Here is a 20,457-nt window from a genome sequence, read left to right as displayed (position 1 = left end):
CATTCCAAAATTAATTCTGCCATTTTCTTATTAGGTATGTTGACAGATGTTGCTGCTGAAATTGCTCCAGATTCCAAAATCTGAATATGATCAAGGGCTCTAATTAAGTCTGCAACAGATCAAAGACCAGATTCTGGCTAGGATATTGGAATACTTTTGAAAGCTGACATTAGCTAGCTGAGAAAAGGGATGTGGATAAAGACTGTACCCGAGACAAGAGAGTATTTTTCTTGCAATTAGTGCCCCAGTGGTTAAAGCTTTGTGAAAGCAGCAGCTGTTATGAAAACTCTGTATTAAATACGCTTAGAGCAGGAAAATATGTATTGATGGTCCTATAGTTCATTGTGGGAATGGAAGGCATATGAATTATCACTCTGTAACCTTCCTGTCCTTTGAAATATGCATGTTTCCAATCCTTTTAAAATTTCTGTGCTCTCAGTTTTTATCACGATGAGAGACTTTTTTTCCTTCTTCCTGTATTAAATCAAATCCTAAATAGAATTTTAATGATTTAAAGCCAAGAACTCAATATAAGCATGTTCAGTCGGATGTAATTTCAGTGGGATTTACTCTCATGTGATCCTGGGCCTTATTGTGTGATCCTGGGCATGTTTACTCAAAAGTAAATTTTAATTTCTAGTAGTGGATTTCAGTCTTATTTAGTCAGACAGGTCCACTTAGCATTGCAATTGATTCTGTTTAAATAGCGCCATTACCTCAGATATATGTTAGTCAACATAAATTGTATCTAGATGTACAATTTATGTTAGTAACATACAGTGCTTTTTTTCTTTAAAAAAAAAAGGTGCCAGAACTCACACATGTCATACAATCTGTCTTGTCTACCCTACAAAGTTCCATCCAAAAAAGAGCGTTCTGGGTGTTCTATGAGGAAAAAAAGCTCTGGTAACATATCTGTGAAGCAATAAACTCCACCTAGAAGAAGAAAATCCAAAATCAAATCTGCAAGAAGGAAACAGCAGTGAACTTTTGTATTGTGGCCAATATAAAATACATTTACTGTATATCAACTTGGTTGGCTGATGACGAGTCCTAGAACTGGGAAATCACTCTAGTAGTTCTTGGAGAAGAATGCAGAACATCCAGGAATACATGTAGAGATGATAACATGGCCAGAACAAAGCCACGGGAAAATCTGATCTCTCATTGTTTCATTACGGAAAGAAGAGATTCCAGCTGTAAAGGACATATAAATGGAGTAATACTGTAACTGTGGCAAACATGATTCAAGGAAAACCTAAAATAGTCAAAACAAAAATTAAACATGCCAGATTGAATGTTTCAGGAAATAAGTGAATTTTGATGGACCAGGACACACAACTTTTAACAGATGCTTAGATGATATACAGTTCAGGGCATGAAACCATAGAAAAGAATTGAGTGGCAAAACTAATGATATTAAGTATGTGTTGAGCTACAATCCAATAAGCTAGTTATCGTTAGAATTACTGGACATCCAGTGAATTTTGATGTTCTGCACGTGAATGCATATACACAGATACAATGGTGGAAGACTATGAGCAATTCTATTGTAAACTGCAAATATGCAACACCAAGAAATGACACTGTACTACCAATAATTGGAATGTATAAGTTAGAAAAATGGGGAAACTGGATTTAAAAATCTGTTTCAAATCATGTTTTTACTCCTGTCAACTGCCTGGACTAGTCCTTCTAATTTTCTTGATAAGGCAAGGGTTTTGAAGTGGTTTGTCATTGCCTCCTTCCTAGGGCTGAGAGAGTATGACTGGCCCAAAGTCACCCAGCTGGCTTTGGGCCACAGGTGGGATTAGAACATCAAGTCTTCCAGTTTCTTGCCTGATGCCTGAAGCACTATATCAAACTAGCTCTCCAGGTTGAATTGGATAAATATTGAAATATTATTGGAAATAATATATGGTATTACTTAAAGGAAAGTCTTTTCAATGCAGTTATTAGAAGCTGAATAGCAGCTTTCTGGCCTCTAACTACTAACTAACTCATCAACTAGGGAGGGAGCAGAGGAAGCATGCTAACATTACGGGGAGAAAAGTTGCCAGTAAATTAAGACAAAATGGTGGGAAGAGAGGTCAAGAAGGAAAAATAGGTCATTGAAAAAGAAAAGAGACTGGAGAAGGGAAAAGGAGAAGAAAAGACTCAAAAAATCAGGAGGAAAACACTAACAAAGGCAATGGTCTATGGCAAACGTGCTTGCTGAGAGAGGCCTAGCTGCACCCGAGAGGCCTACCCAGAGACTGGAGCCCATTGTAGAGGAACCAGAGTGGCCCCCCCATCCAACAGAGTGACCGTGCAGGATCAAAAAGGGGATGTTGGAGGACCTCTAGGCCTACGGAGGCCTGCCTGAAAGGCCTGACGGCCCAGCAACCCAACCTGGCCCAACGAAGTGGAGACTGGCATAGCAAACCAGGTGATGTGGTGCTTCAGCAGCTCGAGGAGTGGAGAAGAGGCAGCTGATGGCAATGTGGAGCTACTGACCGATGAGGCAACTGGGGGCAATGCAGAAGGTGGTAGGCAGTGGGGACCGGGAGGCCTGTAGGCGGTGACGAGGAAGCAATGAGGCGATGGGGCAGTGCCGAGGAGGTGGCTGGCAGCAGCGCAAAAAAGCAGACTGGTAAGGTGGCTGGAGGCAGTACTGAGGAGGCAGCCAGTGGCAGCACAAAGCAGTGGACTGGTGAGACAACTGGGGGCAGCACAGAGGAGACAGCCAGCGGCAGTGGGGACTGGAAGGCCTGTAGGCAGCAGCGAGACAGCCCGATAGAGGTGGCGAGCAGCAGAGGTCCTGACCGGCAGCTGGAGAGAACCTGACTGAATGACGAAGATGGAGCAACAGCTAAAGGCGACTGAGGGCAACTAGAAAGACTGGCTGAGAACAGGCAGTCAAAAAAGCAAGGCAGAGAGGATAGAGTTAAATTAGGAACAGATTAAGAAAAGGAAGGATAGGGATGAATTTTTAGCAGAGAGCAGAAAGCTAAAAGCAAATTCCTTGTTGAGGAGAAAGCAGCCCTTCCCTTCTTAAACAGCCCTATCCTAACATTAACTTTTAACCTCAATACAAACTGCAATTTTTTTTTCTCTTAAAAGGAAAGGGCATACTACCACATACTTTATCTATACCAAAATAACAAGGCACAAAAACAAGCACAAGCAGACAGAAAAAAGAATAGAAAAATAGGCATAAATACTTAGAACAGACAAGCTAGAAACAAGATTAACAGCAAAGCACATCCACCAACCAAAAAGAGGGATTTTCAAACAACAAACTCATGGAACAGGTCACTGATACTACTGTGATATGCAATACATGTTCCATGTATGCGCTTATGCCCAAAGAACACCCAAACTATACATGCATTAGATGTAAATTATGTGAACTACTACAGGAAAAAGTAAGGAACTTAGAGGCAACTCTAGCCAAAACCCAATGTACAAAAGAAAGCTCCACCCAAATCAAACCAAATAATGAACAAATAACTCCCAGAGGATTTAACCCTACTGATAAACCCTTGAAGGAAGACAAATGGAGGTATGTCGCATATAGAAGGAAACACAATAATTAAAGAAAGAAGCAGCATACAACTAACAAACCACTTCTGCCCAACCCAACCCAACCAGAAGCAGCCCCATTAAAACCGAGCAATTGATTCCTCCCCTTAGATGGAAACACGCAGACCCACAACCTCCCCCTCAAAGAAAAATGCAGACACCTAGCAAAGAAACAACTTCCAATATCCCTAAAAATTCACATCAACAAACAGACCTGAAATAAACAGAAAAGCACCCTAAACTGCAGCCCCCCAAAAAGGAAGGAGAGTGTTGGTAATGGGAGATTCTATGCTGAAAGGAACAGAATCATCCATCTGAAGACCAGACATACAATTCAGGGAGGTATTTTGTCTCCCTGGATCAAAAATCAAAGATGTGGCTGAGAACCTAACCAAAATAATTAGGCCCACAGATTACTACCCCTTCCTCCTCCTCCACATTGGGACTAATGACACAACAAAGAAACTGAGTACAATAGTGAGAGATTACAAACAACTAGGCAATAAAGTTAAGAAGCTAGGTGCACAAGTAGTGTTCTCATCAGCACTCTCAACAAAAGGTCAACATCCATTGAGGGAAAAAAGAATTTTAGAAATAAATCATTGGCTAAAGGGTTGGTGTTGCCAAGAAAACTGTTTTTTTCCTGGGTCATGGACTGCATTTCCTATGCAAAGGACTCTTGGCAAGGGATGGGCTGAACCTCACGAAAACAGGGGAAAATATACTCAGAAAAAGATTGGCCCGACTCATCAGGAGGTTTTTAAACCAAAATCGAGGGGGAAGGGTGACCAATCTCTAGAATCTCTAGAACTCAAAACCAACCACAAAACCAAAACAAATCAAACAATGAGGTAGGCAGAGTTGAGAAAAAAGAAAAACTCAAACAATAATCAGGAGATGCAGGAAATATACCCATGGACAGGCATAAAAGTCTTAAATGCTTATATACAAATGCTCAAAGCTTGGGGAACAATCAGGGCAACTGAGAAGCAATAGTACATGAGGGAGGGTATGACACAGTTGGCATTACAGAAACCTGGTGGGATGAAACCCATGAATGGAATGGACTGATGGATGGATACAAATTGTTCAAAAGAAACAGGTTTACAAAAGGGGGGGGGGGGTTGCACTATATGTAAGAGAAGACTACATATCTACAGAAATGCACATGATCCAAGATAAAATCTCTCCAGAATGTACATGGGTCAATATAAAAGAGAAAAAAAGTGACACTGCCATAGGTGTATATTACAGGCCACTCAACCAATCAGAAGAAACAGATGAACTTTTTGTCAACCAGTTAACAAATGTATGTAGGAAGTGTACCACAGTAGTAATGGGAGACTTCAACTATCCAGATATCAACTGGGAGACAAACTCTGCAGTGAGTGGGAGATCAAACAGATTCCTAACCAACCTAGCTGACAACTTTGTCATCCAAAGGGTGGAGGTGGAAACTAGATGTAAAACTATACTGGATTTAATCCTTACTAATAGAGAAGAAGTGATAGAGGGAATTGAAACTGCCAGAACCTTGGGTGAAAGTGACCACGTCATACTGGAATTTAACATAATGCAAACACTAGCATAGAAAACAATCGAACCAGTATCTCAAACGTCAAAAGAACTAACAAACTCATAGAGAACCTAGGAAAGATCCCGTGGGGAATCCTACAGGGGAAAACAACCCAAGAAGCATGGGAAATTCTGAAAAATGTGATCATAAAAGCCCAGACCAGCACAATACCACTGAAAAAGAAAAACAAGAAATTCAAGAAGAAACCAGCATGGCTACACAAAGATCTCTCTGACAAACTGAAAGACAAAAAGGACAAATACAAAAAATGGAAAGAGGGGCACATAACTAAGGCCGATTATCAGCAGACAGCCAGAACATGCAAAGATGAAATCAGGAAAGCAAAGGCTCAGAACGAACAAAGACTTGCAACAGAAATCAAGGATAATAAAAAAAAAAGTTTCTTCCAACACATTAACAACAAGAAAAAAGTCAAGGAAACTGTAGGTCCACTAAAGAAAGAAGATGACAAGGAAATAACAGGCAACAGAGAGAAAGCAGAACTGCTTAACTCATACTTTCCATCAGTCTTCACACAAAAAGAAACTATAGCCCAACATACAAAAAAAAAAAAGATTGCAAAACTAGATTTAAAAATTAAAATAAGCAAGAAAGTGGTAAGAGAACACCTATCAGATCTTGACGAGTATAAATCACCGGGACCCAACAAATTACATCCCAGAGTTCTGAAGGAGCTGGCAGATGTTATCTCAGAACCATTACACCACATCTTTCATAAATCTTGGAGTAGTGGGGAAATACCTGAGGATTGGAAAAGGGCTAAGAGGGGAAAAAAACAAACCCAGGAAACTACAGACCAATCAATCTAACATCAATACCTGGGAAGATCCTGGAAAAGATAATCAAAAAACAGATCTGCAAACAACTAGAAGCAAACAAAGTTATCACTAGTAGCCAGCATGGGTTTGTTAAAAACAGATCATTATTTCATTGTTTGGTAAAGTGACTAAACTAGTAGACCAGCGAAATGCTGTGTATGTAGTATATTTAGATTTCAGTAAGGTATTTGATAAAGTAGACCACAACCTACTCCTTGGTAAGCTAGAAAAAGGTGGAATAGTCAACATCACCACCAGATGGATCTGTAGCAGGTTGGCAAACTGAACTCAACAAGTAGTCCTCAATGGCACCACATCCACATGGAGAGAAGTAAGCAGTGGGGTACCACAAGGCTCCATCTTAGGCCAGTACTCTTCAATATCTTCACCAATGACTTAGATGAGGGAATTGAAGGGGAACTCATCAAATTTGCAGATGACACAAACTGACAGGAGTAGCCAACACCCCAGAAGACAAACTCAGGATCCAAAAAGATCTTGACAAATTTGAACAATGGGCCCCATCCAACAAAATGAGTTTCAATGTGGAAAAAAGCAAAGTTTTACATTTAGGCAGGAAAAATCAAAGTTACAGTACAGATTGGGCGAGACCTGGCTTAAAAACAGTAACTGTGAGAGGGACCTTGGAATCCTAGTGGATGATCACTTGACTATGAGCCAGCAGTGTGCAGCAGCAACCCAAAAAGCTAATATAATCCTCGGTTGTATAAATAGAGGCATAGAATCAAGATCACACAAAGTATTAGTACCACTTTATAAAACCCTAGTAAGACCACATCTGGAATACTGCAGCCAATTTTGGTCACCATATCATAAAAAAGAGTTTGGAAAAAATTCAGAGAAGAGCCACTAAGATGATGAAAGGCCTGCAGACTAAAACATACGAAGAACAGCTGAGGGACTTGGGTTTGGCAAGTCCAAAGAAAAGAAGAAATAGGGGAGACATAATAGCAGGATTCAAGTATTTGAGGGGCTGCCACCAAGAAGAGAGGGCCACGTTATTCACCAAAGCTCCAGAGGAAAGGACAAGAAACAATGGTTGGAAACTGATCAAAGAGAGAAGCAGCCTGGAATTAAGGAGAAACTTCCTAACAGTAAGGACAATTAACCAGTGGAACATCTTTCCTTCAGAAATCATGGGCGCTCCATCACTGGAGATTTTTAAAAAGAGACTAGACAGTCACTTGTCTGAGATGATATAGGTCCCCCTGCTTGAGCAGGGGGCTGGACTAGAAGGCCTCCAAGGTCCCTTCCAGCTCTATTTTATTCTATTGTTATCTGCATTTCGAGGGAAATTTTCATTGGCCTCAATGTTAAGTCTGGAAAGGCTCTGGATCCCTTCCTGCTCCATGACTGTGACATAAAGAGAAAGGGGTTGCTTAGACCAGGGGTATCTAGGCTTGGCAACTTTAAGACTTGTGGGACTTCAATTCCCAGAATTCCATAGCCAACATGACTGGCTGGGGAATTCTGGGAATTAAGGTCCACAAGTCTTAAAGTTGCAAGGTTGGAACCCTGCACTTGATATTTACATACTAAATAGTAACTGAAACTGCATCTTAATTATAACACATAATTAACATATCATTAATTAACATATATTTCTTATCGGCGAAATTCAGCTCACTGGTAATGCCATGCCTGTTTCTCAAGTCAGTGCTCCAGAGAAGCAGCAGCCCCATGTTGCTGTAACATAACAAAACCTCTGAGCGGACTCACAAATCTAAACCAAACAGTGCAGCTATCTGCACATTTGCAACTCAACCTCATTCATTTATTAGGCCAGAGAATTCCCATGCCGAGACAATACAGGAGTTTGAGTTTGTATTTTTTTTCCCCACAAACCACAGCCTATTTGGAAACCATAAACCATTCAATAAACTATTGCTATTTTTGAAATGTTAACAACCTCTCCTGGGTGTTAAAGTTGCATAGAAGCAGAATAACTTAATGCTGACCCAGTGGGAAAACAAATGAAGAAGCTATTTTGTGCAGGCCCACCACTTGCCTTTCCATTCAGGCCATAAATTCGGCTTCTTTTAAGGACTGAAAACATGTCTTCATGGTTGCTTTTCTGAGCAACCTCAATTAAGTTTTTCTTCTGTGTAATGTATAAGCTTTCCAATAGGACTTGTAATCTTTTTACAGTAAATCAATTTCTACTTAAGCCTTCTATGTTTAGTTGCAAAATATGGATCTGGGGTCCAATATCTTTTGTCAGTGAGTTCTTAAAAAAATGGTTGTAGTCTAATCGCTTCCTCTGTAGTTTTTGACAATGAGGAATGCCATATCCAGTTTGGTCGCCCTGTGTGTATACTTTTAGCCGCTCTGTTAAGACAGAATGTTGCCTGGGGCATATCATCATGGAGGTAGTCTATGCAGGTAGTCCTCAACTTACAACAGTTCATTTAGTGACCGTTTGAAGTTACAACAACACTGAAAAAAGTGATGTATGACTGTTTTTCACACTTACAGTCATTACAGCATCCCCATTATCATGTGATCAAAATTCAGACGCTTGGCAACTGACTCATATTTATGATGGTTGCAGTGTCCTGGGGTCACCTGATCCCTTTTTGCAGCCTTCTGACAAACAAAGTCAATGGGGAAGCCAGATTCACTTCACAACCATGTTACTAATTTAACAACTGCAGTGATTCACTTAACAACCATGGCAAGAAATGGGACTAAACTCATTTAACAAACATCCCACTTAGCAACAGAAATGTTGGGCTCAATTGTGGTTGTATGTCGAGGACTATTTGCAATAGATGTCGAATTATAACATCTATCCCATTGCAATTCCATAGCTCCATATTATGGTGATTTTATTATGGTTTTATCTTAATTTAATATATTATATCCTATACTGTAATTTCTCTCTCTCTCTCTCTCTCTCTCTCTCTCTCTCTCTCTCTCTCTCTCTGTGTGTGTGTGTGTGTGTGTGTGTATTTGTGTATGTGTGTGTATATATACATATATAAATATATAAATTTATACATATATATTACGGTCAGTCAGGACGAATGGCCCTATCACACGGTCAATGAGTAAGAAACTAGGTTATCAAGGCTTATAAGAGATCTCTCCACCCCCAACACTTCACTCTGAAGACGCTGACAGTGGATCAGCGAAAGCTAAGTTTGTTTTAGTATTATAAATAGTTGCTTTTATTATTATTATTAAATTTATTTAATTTTTTTAACAATAAACAGCTGATTTATATTCCTTCCGGAGTTCGAAGATTGTATATTATTGAATATATACATATATATATACACATATATACATATGTATATACATACACACACACACATACACACAAACATATATATGTATATATATATTGCTGACACTTTATGTAAACTAAATTTGTATATCAGGTGATTGCATGACCTCTGTAAATGCCATATGCTAAGTAAATAAAACAGTAAATCAAGCAGAAAAGAACCCCAAATGCAAAACGAAGAATAAGAAATGCTGAACGTACAACAGACAGCCACAGTCGGGCCATTATTTGGAAGCATTTTTTGCAGATGACCCCCAGTCTCACAAGGGGTGCTAAGGTTGGTGTTCTCCGTTACTTGAGAACTGCACATATGTTGATGCTTTAGTTGCCCTACAGCTGCCATATCCTTTATATTACGCTAAGCTCCTCCCCCTGGGGTTTTTCACACCGTCCCTTCTTTGGGATGACCTCTCTCCCACCTCTGACCTCTTTTGGAGTTTTTGCCCTCACTTTAACAATGATTTATGATGTGCCTGTGCAAAGGTCAGGCCCAATTTTACAGCCAGCTTCTTCCTAGGCCAGATACAGAAGTAGCGCTCCATAAGTGCTAAGTAAATAAACAAAAGGATACAGCCAGCTTCTTCTTCTCTGTTAACTACTGGCTCTTTTAAAAACTCTTTGTCAGAGATGTTTACCAAGTTCTCCAACAAATTCACAGTTACCTATAATCATTTGGTAGGGTAATGAAAACTGTCAAGGCGCTAGGAAAATCCAGAAAGAGTAATTCCAAATTGAGTTGCCTCACAGTTCAATGAAAAGGCAACTGCTAAAGATAATTCAAAAGCCTGAAGTATTAGACAGGGAGTCTATTTTTCTTTGAGTCTGACAGATAGATCTTTCTCAGCCAAAAAAAAAAAAAAGGGGGGGGACATAATTTATCAAGCAAAAGCTTGCTTTCAGTGCTATTTTCTCCATTTTTTTCTTCTTCGTTGCACAAGCAAAGAGGGATGCACAAGAATGATTGATTTAATATCAATTATGGAAATATTTTTATTGTCTTTCTTCATGAATATGAATAGCAAGTACTTTCATGAAATGAAATGCATTTTTAAATGCATATTTGCAGATACTGAGGAATATGAAGGAATATTCAGGAAATAATAACAATTGTTCAGAAAAAATAAGATAAATACAAGTCAACTCTCTCTCTCTCTCTCTCTCTCTCTCTCTCAAATTTGTATAGTTACCCATTTACCAAAAGCAACTCTGGGAAGCACACAATTAAGGACAGAATGTGGTAGAATGTGGCATGACTTTTCAAGTATTTACACCTACTTACAACCATTCATTTAGTGACCATTCAAAGTTACAACAATACTGGAAAAAAATTACTTATGATCACTTTTCACACTTATGACCACTGCAGCATATTGTACAAAGTTATGTGGCAAACGAAAATATAGCCTATTAATCTATTGAGTTTGATAAGGTCTAGATCAAGGGTTCCCAACCAGAGGGTGCTCGCACCCCCTGGAGGTGCAAGATAATATTCCAGGGGGTGAGAAAACTTGGGTTTTCAAAATTATACTGTGTATGCATAATTCGTTACCATTATTTCGAATTTTTGTCAAGGGTGCAAGAATATATCAGAAGCATTCTAGGAGTCTGGGGTATAGAAAAAGGTTGAAAAGCCCTGGTCTAGATAAATTACAGAAGGCCCCACAAAGAAGACATGAACCAAAGTTTCCAGCTCGGAAGGTTTCATAACATGAAAGAACTATGTGTAATTTGCTGAGCATTTGCAATTTGCTTTTTGCAAGTAGATAGTTTTATAAGTATATTTGGAACAAGAATGTTAGAACCGTGGGAAATAGGGAACTGAAAGTAGCAGAAGGATGGAGGTTTCAGGTCACACGGGTATGTGTGGAAACTGATGGTCAGCAAGAAAGAACAAGGAACTGATTTCTTAAATGTTGTAAGAAACTGACCGTCTGTGTGGCCGTTAAGAAAAAAAGGTATAAAAGATAGAGCTCAAGACCAGCTCAGGGCCACTAGCCTATAGCTGTCCTTATTGGGGCTGCTGTGTCACTGGACCTCATTGCAATGAGTTGTTAATGTAAGTGATGTTATAATGATTGCTTATGTTCCAAATTATTACTGAAATAAACCTCTGAATCTTAAAGTAAGAATTATTGTTTTGTGTTGCTCTCTCTTGTTTCTTTCATTGGGTTTTTTTGCATGACAGTTACAACAGCACTGAAAAAAGTGACTCATGGTGCTTTTTCATACTTACAACCATTGTAGCATTCCCTTGATCAAATGATCAAAATTTGAGTGCTTAGCAAATGGCATGTATTTAGGACAGTTGCAGTGTCCTCGGGTCATGTGATCACTTTTTGTGAATTTCTGATGAACAAACTCAATGGGAAAGCCAGATTGATTGAACAGCCATGTTGCTATTTTAACAACTGCAGTGATTCTCTTAACAACTGTGGTAAGAAAGGTTGTGCAATAGGGCAAAACTCAATGAACAACTGTCTTGGTTAACCGTGGAAATTTTGGGCTCAACTGGGGTCATTAGTCAAGGACTATCTGTAGTCTATTTAAACTGTGGTATATCTGTCTGTACTGAGTAAATAATAGCTCACCATATTATTTACAAATTCCATATGAGACATTTCAAAGTCCATAAAAGTATAAATGTTTCCCCTCTGATGGGAAGTATAATTTATTGATCAATCTTACCCAGGAAAATAAATATATGTTTAAATAAATATATGCTTTTAAAATTCTTTGAAACATTACAAATTCTGCCAAATGTTTGTATTTATTTATTTACTTACTTACATACATAAAACTAATATATGCTAACTACATGTATTAACATGTTAACAACAAATACATGTTGCTAACTGTCTAAAACTCTGTGAGACAAACAGGAAATTAAAACCAGAAACAACAAGCAACACAATTAATAAACAAAATATCAACTACAAACAATAAATCACTTGCTAGAGGCCTAAGAAAGAACCATTCCATTTTACCACCATTAAAAAAATAACAACCAACGTGTTAGTAATTTATTACGCTCACCAATGAGAATCAACCAACCGGACTTACCTAACCTCCCAGCCCAAATGTCTGAGGGAACAACTGGGTTTTTAGCACCGTGTAGTACAGTGGTTCTCAACCTGTGGGTCGGGACCCCATTTGGGGTCGAACGACCATTTCACGGGGGTCGCCAAACAACGCAGTCCGCCATTTTTTCCCCCTTTTCCTTAGCTGTGCTACTCCCTTTTATTCTATTGGCTTTTGAAAGCCAATAGAATAGACTCTCTTGAATAGAGTCTAATTCTATTGGCTTTCAAAAGCCAATAGGAATTGTCCAGGCTGTCTCTGCCCTGCTGAGCCCGCCAAAAGTCCCATTCTGCAAATGGTGCTGCACCAGTTGAGTAGTCCTCGACTTACGACTGGTTGAGTAGTGCTCGACTTACGACCGGTTGGGGGTCGCGGCATTAAAAAGGTTGAGAACCACTGGTGTAATAGGTCTAGGGCGGAGGTAGGCAACCTTGGCTCATCGAAAGCTCTCAAGCTCTCCTTCATTCTAAACCCCAACTGGAATTGCTTATATAGAAGTGAATTGTCAATCTCCTTATATGACAATAGTACTGAAGCAGTTAATATCAAAAATTATTATCATGAATACTGTAGCACATGTAATGTAAAAGCAATAAATTTGACTGTTTAACCCCATGTCTTTTGACATCCAGAAGCATTTATACCTACTATACCACATCAGGCTGGTATTCATATGTAATATAAAAATCCATTTCTAAGACAAAAGCCATTTTTTTCAAATTTGGGGTGAATGTGATGAATGTTTTTTAATCAGGTAGCTTGTATATTTACAATTATTTCTTTACAAATATGTCTAAAATGTTCCAAAAATCAACTTTCAGAATATTTTGATGAATGATGTTTATCATGGGATAATTGCAATCTAAACTTCACCCATTGAGATCTATAAGAGGGATTCAAAAGAGGCAGAGATATGAAAGATTACATTTGTAAAAATTGCTCGAAAAGCCAAGGGAGTTCCAAAAATGCCCTTTTATTTTATTGATTTCACCAAGTCTTTTGACTAGGTAGGCCACAATAATTTAGGGACAGTGTGATGATTCTCTGGAGGCTTCTCCAGATACCTCTCTAGATGTCAGCTGGGGGGAGGATGAATCAGTTCCTCAAATGTCTGAAGCTGAGTTGATTGATGGCTCCGAACAGCTGTCTGTGAGGGATTTGGCTGAGGCTCCAGGGGGGAAAACATGCAGCTGTAGCCAGTTAGTGAGGAGGAGGAACTGCCTTCTGCACCTGATCCAAGAACACATAGGGGAGAGAAAAGGCAGGAGCAGAGAAGGTCATCCAGACTACTTGTGAGGAGAAAGCCTCACCTTCCTTGATGGGCTGCACCGGAACTGGCTATTTAGCACAGCAGACAGATGGAGGTGATGCTGGGAACCATGTGTTTGTTTCCTAGCTGTGTGTTCTTTGTCTTGACTTGCATCATGCCTTGGAAACTCTCTTGTATTGTAGATTTAAGTTTGCCTGGTGGGTTTATTTTGATTGAGAAACTTTCAAGTGCCTTTTGGATTCTTTGGCATTGCTCTGTGGACTAGCTTTGGTCTGCTCGTGGCTGGACTTAATTAAGACATTTCTGGGTTTTTTAGTGAAGAGAATTGCTGGGGAAGATTAATAAACTCAGTAAACCACAGTTATGTGTGTGTGTGTGTGTGTGTGTGTGTGTGTGTGTGTGTGTGAGTGAGCGAGCGGGACAACACAGATAGCCACTGAAACATTAGTACATCAGACTATAACATCTTGTTGAAGACATTATATGATAATAATAATTTGTTAAATTTATTAAATTATTTAACAACAATCATAATAAGACTGTACTCTCTCACCAAAGGCCTGGGCTGAAGTGAAGTGAATTTACAAAAAGCAGGTATATTTGAATATTTTATTTTAACCAAGAACTAAAGAAGAGGACAAAAACAATGGTTTCAAATGTATTACAGTAGTCCTTGACTTATGATCACAATTGAGCCCAAAATTTCTGTTGCTAAGCAAGACAGTTGTTAAGTGAATTTTGTCCCATTTTGCAACCTTTCTTGCCACAGTAGTAAAGTGGCTCGATGCAGTTGTTAAATTAGTAACATGGCTGCTATGTGAATCTGGCTTCCCCATTCAGAAGGTCACAAGAAGTGATCACATGACCCTGGGACACTGCAACCCATCATAAATGCATGCCAGTTGCCAAGAGTCCCAATTTTGATCATGTGACCATAGCAATGCTGTAACCATGTGAAAAATTGTTATAGGTCACTTTTTTCAGTGCTATTGTAACTTCAAATGGTCACTAAGTGAGTGGCTGTAAGGAGAGGACTACATGTATTTCAGATTTAAAATAGAATCAGAGTGGTACCTGTGTAAATATATCTGTGTTTCAATTTCCTCTTTGTGATGAATTTCAGTTTCCACCTAGTAAACGTCTATCTCCAGTTATTGTGGAATTTTTCCCTATTGTTCTACTGTCTGAAATCTCAGGTGTGAATAAAATAAAATGATAAAACAAAATATTATGGCAGAAAATGACTAGTTAATGGAGCTGTGTCCTACTTTATAGAGGATACTTCTTTGTTATTATATTTTTCCAAATCTAGGTTTAAATATAGGGTACCAAAGTAAGGAAGAATAGAGAAAGTAAAACAGTTCATCAACAATTTTCACAGGAGGTTGCTCAGATAAATAAATTTATTTTTTCTTATATTAAATTTTTAGTACTATTTTTTGTTGTACATCAGCATATGTACATATGTACCTTTTTTGTAAAACTGTAGTCTTTGTTAATGTATAAGGTGATCAGCCTGGAGCAGTAGTGGGATTCAAATATGTGAACAACAGATTCTCAGTGTGGATGCTGCTTCTGGAAGTCCATTCTGTGCCTGGACAACAAAAAATTAGCTACCGGTTCTGCCGAAGTGGTGTGAACCGGCTGAATCCCATCACTGACCTGGAGTCATATAATCAAGAATAAAAATTATAATGCTATTTATGATGAATAATACCATCCTGAGATTAACTATCCAAAGTGATAGAGTGCTATTTAAAAATATATGTGCTGTTACATTCCCCTAAGAGTTAATCAAGGCCTTCTATTAGCTGACCAATTTTGACTACCCTATATTAATACAATAGCAACAGCTGGATTGTCTTTCTTGGCCTTTGCATGTTTGTACAATTCCAATACCAGATTTTTTAAAGGGTAGTCTAATGCAGGGCTTTTCAATCTTTTCACCCATTGTACCACTTTTAGGATATGGCAATATCTGAGTACCACCAGTCTCCTAGCAAGGTGTCAAAAACTTGATGACCCAAAAAAAAAAAAAAGGAAAAAAGTGATAAAAGTATAGGTAGTCCTCGACTTACAACAGTTCGCTTAGTGACTATACAAAGTAACAATGGCACTGAAAAAAGTGCCCCCCAAGCCACAGTCGAGCAAGACACCTGCCTACCTACCTGGCCGCACTCTTCCTCCTGTCCAAGGTTTCCATTGTTGTGAGCATTTCTGTTGAGGATTGGCAGTGGGGGTGGGGTGGGGGTGTTTGGTTTTTATTTCCCCCGTCTGCTGCGTGGTTGCAGCAGGTTTTGGTCACTTCACATGACCCTGGGATACTGTGACGGTCATAAATATGAATCAGTTGCCAAGCATCTGAATGTAAATCACAAGACCCTGGAGATGCTGCAACATTCCAGCTAATCGGTGCTTCTTCTGGGCTCAGAGAGAAACACCAGGATCAGTGCTGCTTTCCAGCTGATTGGTGCTTCTTCAGGGCTCAGCAGAAGCACCAGGATCAGCGCTGAGCTCCAGTTGGAGCCTGGTGCTGATCCTGGCGCTTCCACTGAGCCCTGACAGCCCTGAAGAAGCGCTGATCAGCTGGAAAGCGGCATTGATCCTGGCGCTTCCACTGAGCCCTGACAGCCCTGCAGCTCCAGTCATCTCTTGCTCAGACTTGTGCGATGTTGCCACTGGTTCAGCTCATTCCCCTCCCCTGCTATCACTTTTCTAGGATGGTCGCATACCACCTGCCAGGTGCCAATGTACCACAGGTGGTACCCGTACCACTGGTTGAAAAGCCCTGCTCTAATGTAGTAGTTAAGACCATTTTTAAGTAAGCTATTTAATTCTTGCCAACTCTCACTGGCTTGGGAAGGATTGCAAATGGCATATTAGCTATACTTAATAGGAAACAATAGCAAATCTGATTGCAGCTGGAAATCAAAGGACTTTCCCAAACTGTGAATTTCTCAAAGAATAATATCCTACCCAAAATAGAGTTTATCTCCATTACTAACTTCACTTTTCTCTTTATTAACAACACCTCTGTCTTATCTAAATTCAATGTCAGTTTGCTATCCCCATCTAGTACACACTGAGGTGGAGGCATGGATTGTTTGAAATGCAGTGACTAATTTTGGGGATTAAGTAGTAGAGACAAGATTTGATACATCAATGTTATTCCACCCCCCAAAGCTCTAAATTATATTTTCCGGTGGCTTCATGTATCTATTAAACAACTTAGGGGAAAAGATGAGAAAAGTATACACACTTAAGCCTGTGGCTTAAGGTCAACAAAGCTGCCTAATGTGCAAGCAGCCCAGGTTTGAATCTCAGAAGGGTATGTCTGGCTGACGAGAGCTAATCACCTCGAAATAGCTATCCCAGTCCCCCTTAATTCTTTGTTAGCAATCCAAAAATTTAGGAAATACAAACAATGTCGCAGTAGTGACTACCTGCCTATTGACGGTTCTAGATTGAGCTGAAACAGGCAAAAGATTTCTTCCTCCCATATTTGGGTGGACAGGATGCATCAAAAAAGATTCAAGATGAATCTCCTCCCCTGGTCTCTACCCTCCCTGATACAGCTGACAAAGTGAGAAAGAGCCTGTGGCTTAAGGTCAACAAAGCTGCCTAACGTGCAAGCAGCCCAGGTTCGAATCTCAGAAGGGTATGTCTGGCTGATGAGAGCTAATCAGCTCGAAATAGCTATCCCAGTCCCCCTTAATTCTTTGTTAGCAATCCAAAAATTTAGGATATATATAGTCTAGTGTAGCTATTTCAGGCTCATTAGCCCTCATCAGCTAGTCACACCCTTCAGGGATTCGAACCTGGGCAGCTTGCATATTAGACAGCTGTATTCAAATCCCTGAAGAGTGTGACTAGCTGATGAGGGCTAATGAGCCTGAAATAGCTATATTAGTCTCCCACTAACTCTTTGCTAGCCACAAATTTTGAATTTATAGTGTTCACAGTATGTGACGTCTGCCTGCAAAACATGCTCCTAGATTGGAGCGAAATGCAGAACAGACTGATTTATATTTGGTAGACCGACAGATTATATATATATATATATATATATATATATATATATATATATATATATATATATATATATTATATGTAATATATATTATATATAAATAATACACGATCACCGGGAGAATTTTAAGTAAAAATACTTTACTAAAAAAGGTTGCCAAGCTTTCATTGGGGAACTCCCCAACATCATCAGGGCTAAAAGGCCGTTCTAGCAAAGATGGTTTAAATGGGTTTGGTCGACGTTTGCACACGGCTCTTTGACTGCGTAACTGGCCCCAGCTGATCAGCCGGTATTCGGAATGTATCTCTGACGTTATGTTCTTTCTTATCGTTCCTTCAGGTTCCCTTATCTATCCTTCTGTTGTTAATTTTTGGATTCATTAGTAATCTTATACTCCCCTCTCCTTTGATGGTGTTCATTCCTATCGTATCAGGGGGATTTAGTCCAATGTTTCTCTGTATCCTGTTAAGGATACATTGGACTAAATCCCCCCGATACGATAGGAACGAAGGTTGCTAAGTGAAACCGTGACAGTGCTTATGAACTTACATCATCTTTCCTTTGCTTTACACATCTGTAAAGGTTGTAAATGTGAGGACTTGTTGCAAAGTTACTTTTTTATCACCATTGTAACTGCAAATGGTTGCTAAATGAGACAGTCGCTAAGCAAGGACTATCTGCACAATACTTAAAAGACAAAAAAAAGGGACACATTATTGGGGCAAATAATCATGCACTCTAAGCAAAACAGACAATATATATTAATGTTTATGCTCAGTCCTATCAAGGAACGGGGGGGGGGGGGAAAGGAACAAGATTTCTAAGATCATTTAAAACCTTAACTGGAGGACCAGTCCCAACTTGGCCAGCAAAGACAAAGGACAAGTAAGCAGGTAATAGTCCTCATGTCTCCATATACATCATTTTCCCCCTTAGAATATATAAGCCAAGAAGAATCCACATGAACAGTTACCTCCCCATCACTTTCCCCAACTGGAACCTGTCAGAGCAAATCCAATTCAAGTTTGTCTGCAAAGAATAATGAACATTGTTCATAATGACTCTTTTCTGATTCTTGTCCCCTAACAATTTGTTGAAAGAGATGTTGAATCCCTTTTGCTCTACTGGAGGGAAGAGGATACTTAATGATATCTCCATGTTCCACAGATGAAGTAACTAGGACTTTAAGGGTGGGAAATTGTTAAAGTATATTTAGGAAATTATCCATGGTTACCATCGCAAACAACATCCTGAATCACTCTTCATGGGGAACGTCAGCATGGGAAAGAAATTGAGAGTATCAGGTAGAGATTTTAGTCAATGAGATGGAATTCCTATAGCCTACAGCCATACCATCTCCCACCTTCCAGTCAATGCTTATCACATCACATAGTAAGCCAACCCTTCTCCTCATCTCTCAGCCAGGTCTCCATAAAATATGCCAGGATAGCATTTCCTTCAGGATGAAATCCTGGATAATAGATGTTTTACCAACCAAAGCTTTAAGTTGGACAGACCTCCTTCACCGTCATCTTGATTTTGTTCATTACATTGATCCCTGAAAGGAATCAAGGTCAACAGTCTGCTCCCTCTGACACTGATCAGATTGCAACTTCTTATCACGTTAATAACCATTCTCATCTTGGGATAGTGAGCTCCATGTTTTGAGCATATGCTGCCTAACTAGACTAATATGATGTACAAGGATTTTGAAGGAGAGTACTGTATGTTTTCAACAGTTAAGTTCTCATAGCTTTAGGGCTCTTGAGTAGGTAAAGAAATCCAGACTGAAATAAAAACAAGTTTGGTATTTGTCAGTGCGATCCTACACATGTTTATGATGGGATGGCAAACAAGGGTGATTTAGGGTTGGCATCTGGCATTCCCCAACCTCAGAGCTCCAAAAATGCAACTGACTACTCTGAAGCAAATACCAGGATGTGCACAATGGGAATTGGTCCTTTAGGTATGTTAAGGATTGTTACTTGTGCTGAACATCCTAGGAGAGTTATTTTCCCTTTGGGAGCAAATGCAGTCCCTGTGCTTGAATGCTTTAATTTGCATAATTGTTTTTTTTTTCTTTTTGATGGTATAAGGCTTTCAGTATATAATTACGTTCCAGCCTGTCGATGTGCTTCTCTGAACAATGCTCACAGAATCTTATCTCTCTTGAGTAAGAGAACCAATGTACACCTGTTTATTTGTAAAGATGGCAAATTCGGAAGAGTTCTCCGTGACACCCTCTTTCACTCCAACTGCCTTTGTTGAGAATATGTGGCAATAATTTTTACAAATCTCTTGAAATGTACAGTACCCACGGAAGGAAACTAGGAAAAGTGTTTTGACAAGAAAAGGCTGGGGGAGGAAAGAATGAACATTCGTAAGAGAAGACATGGGGGAGGTTGCTGAATCTGTGAATTTTCTCTGAAAACATTCCTATCATGCTGCTTCATATTCATTAATTAGTCTGAAGGTTCCTTCGTGTTTATTTTACAAAGCCACTTAAACCCACGCACCCATTTAACATATTTACGACCCCAGTTTTCTTTCTTTTCTCTGAGACTGTACCGCAATTGTTCGGTGGGCTCAGGGTTTGCCGAGGTCCTTCCCCAATGAAAAGAGACAACATAAAGAAGGAAATGAATGTGTGAGGGATGAATACCTTCCACAAAGCAACTGGGTGCAATTTGGCCCATGCCCCCAGGGGTCACTTTAATAGAGTGGTGTTTCAGACTCTATTGAGTATATAGGAGACTATTAACTCTTCACAGTGCTGGGTCTCAGGTTATT

This window comes from Crotalus tigris, unplaced genomic scaffold, assembly GCF_016545835.1.
Source record: "Crotalus tigris isolate CLP2741 ecotype Arizona unplaced genomic scaffold, ASM1654583v1 scf7180000017881.257975618366:2651188, whole genome shotgun sequence".
Taxonomy (NCBI): domain Eukaryota; kingdom Metazoa; phylum Chordata; class Lepidosauria; order Squamata; family Viperidae; genus Crotalus; species Crotalus tigris.
This window is presented reverse-complemented; position numbering follows the sequence as displayed.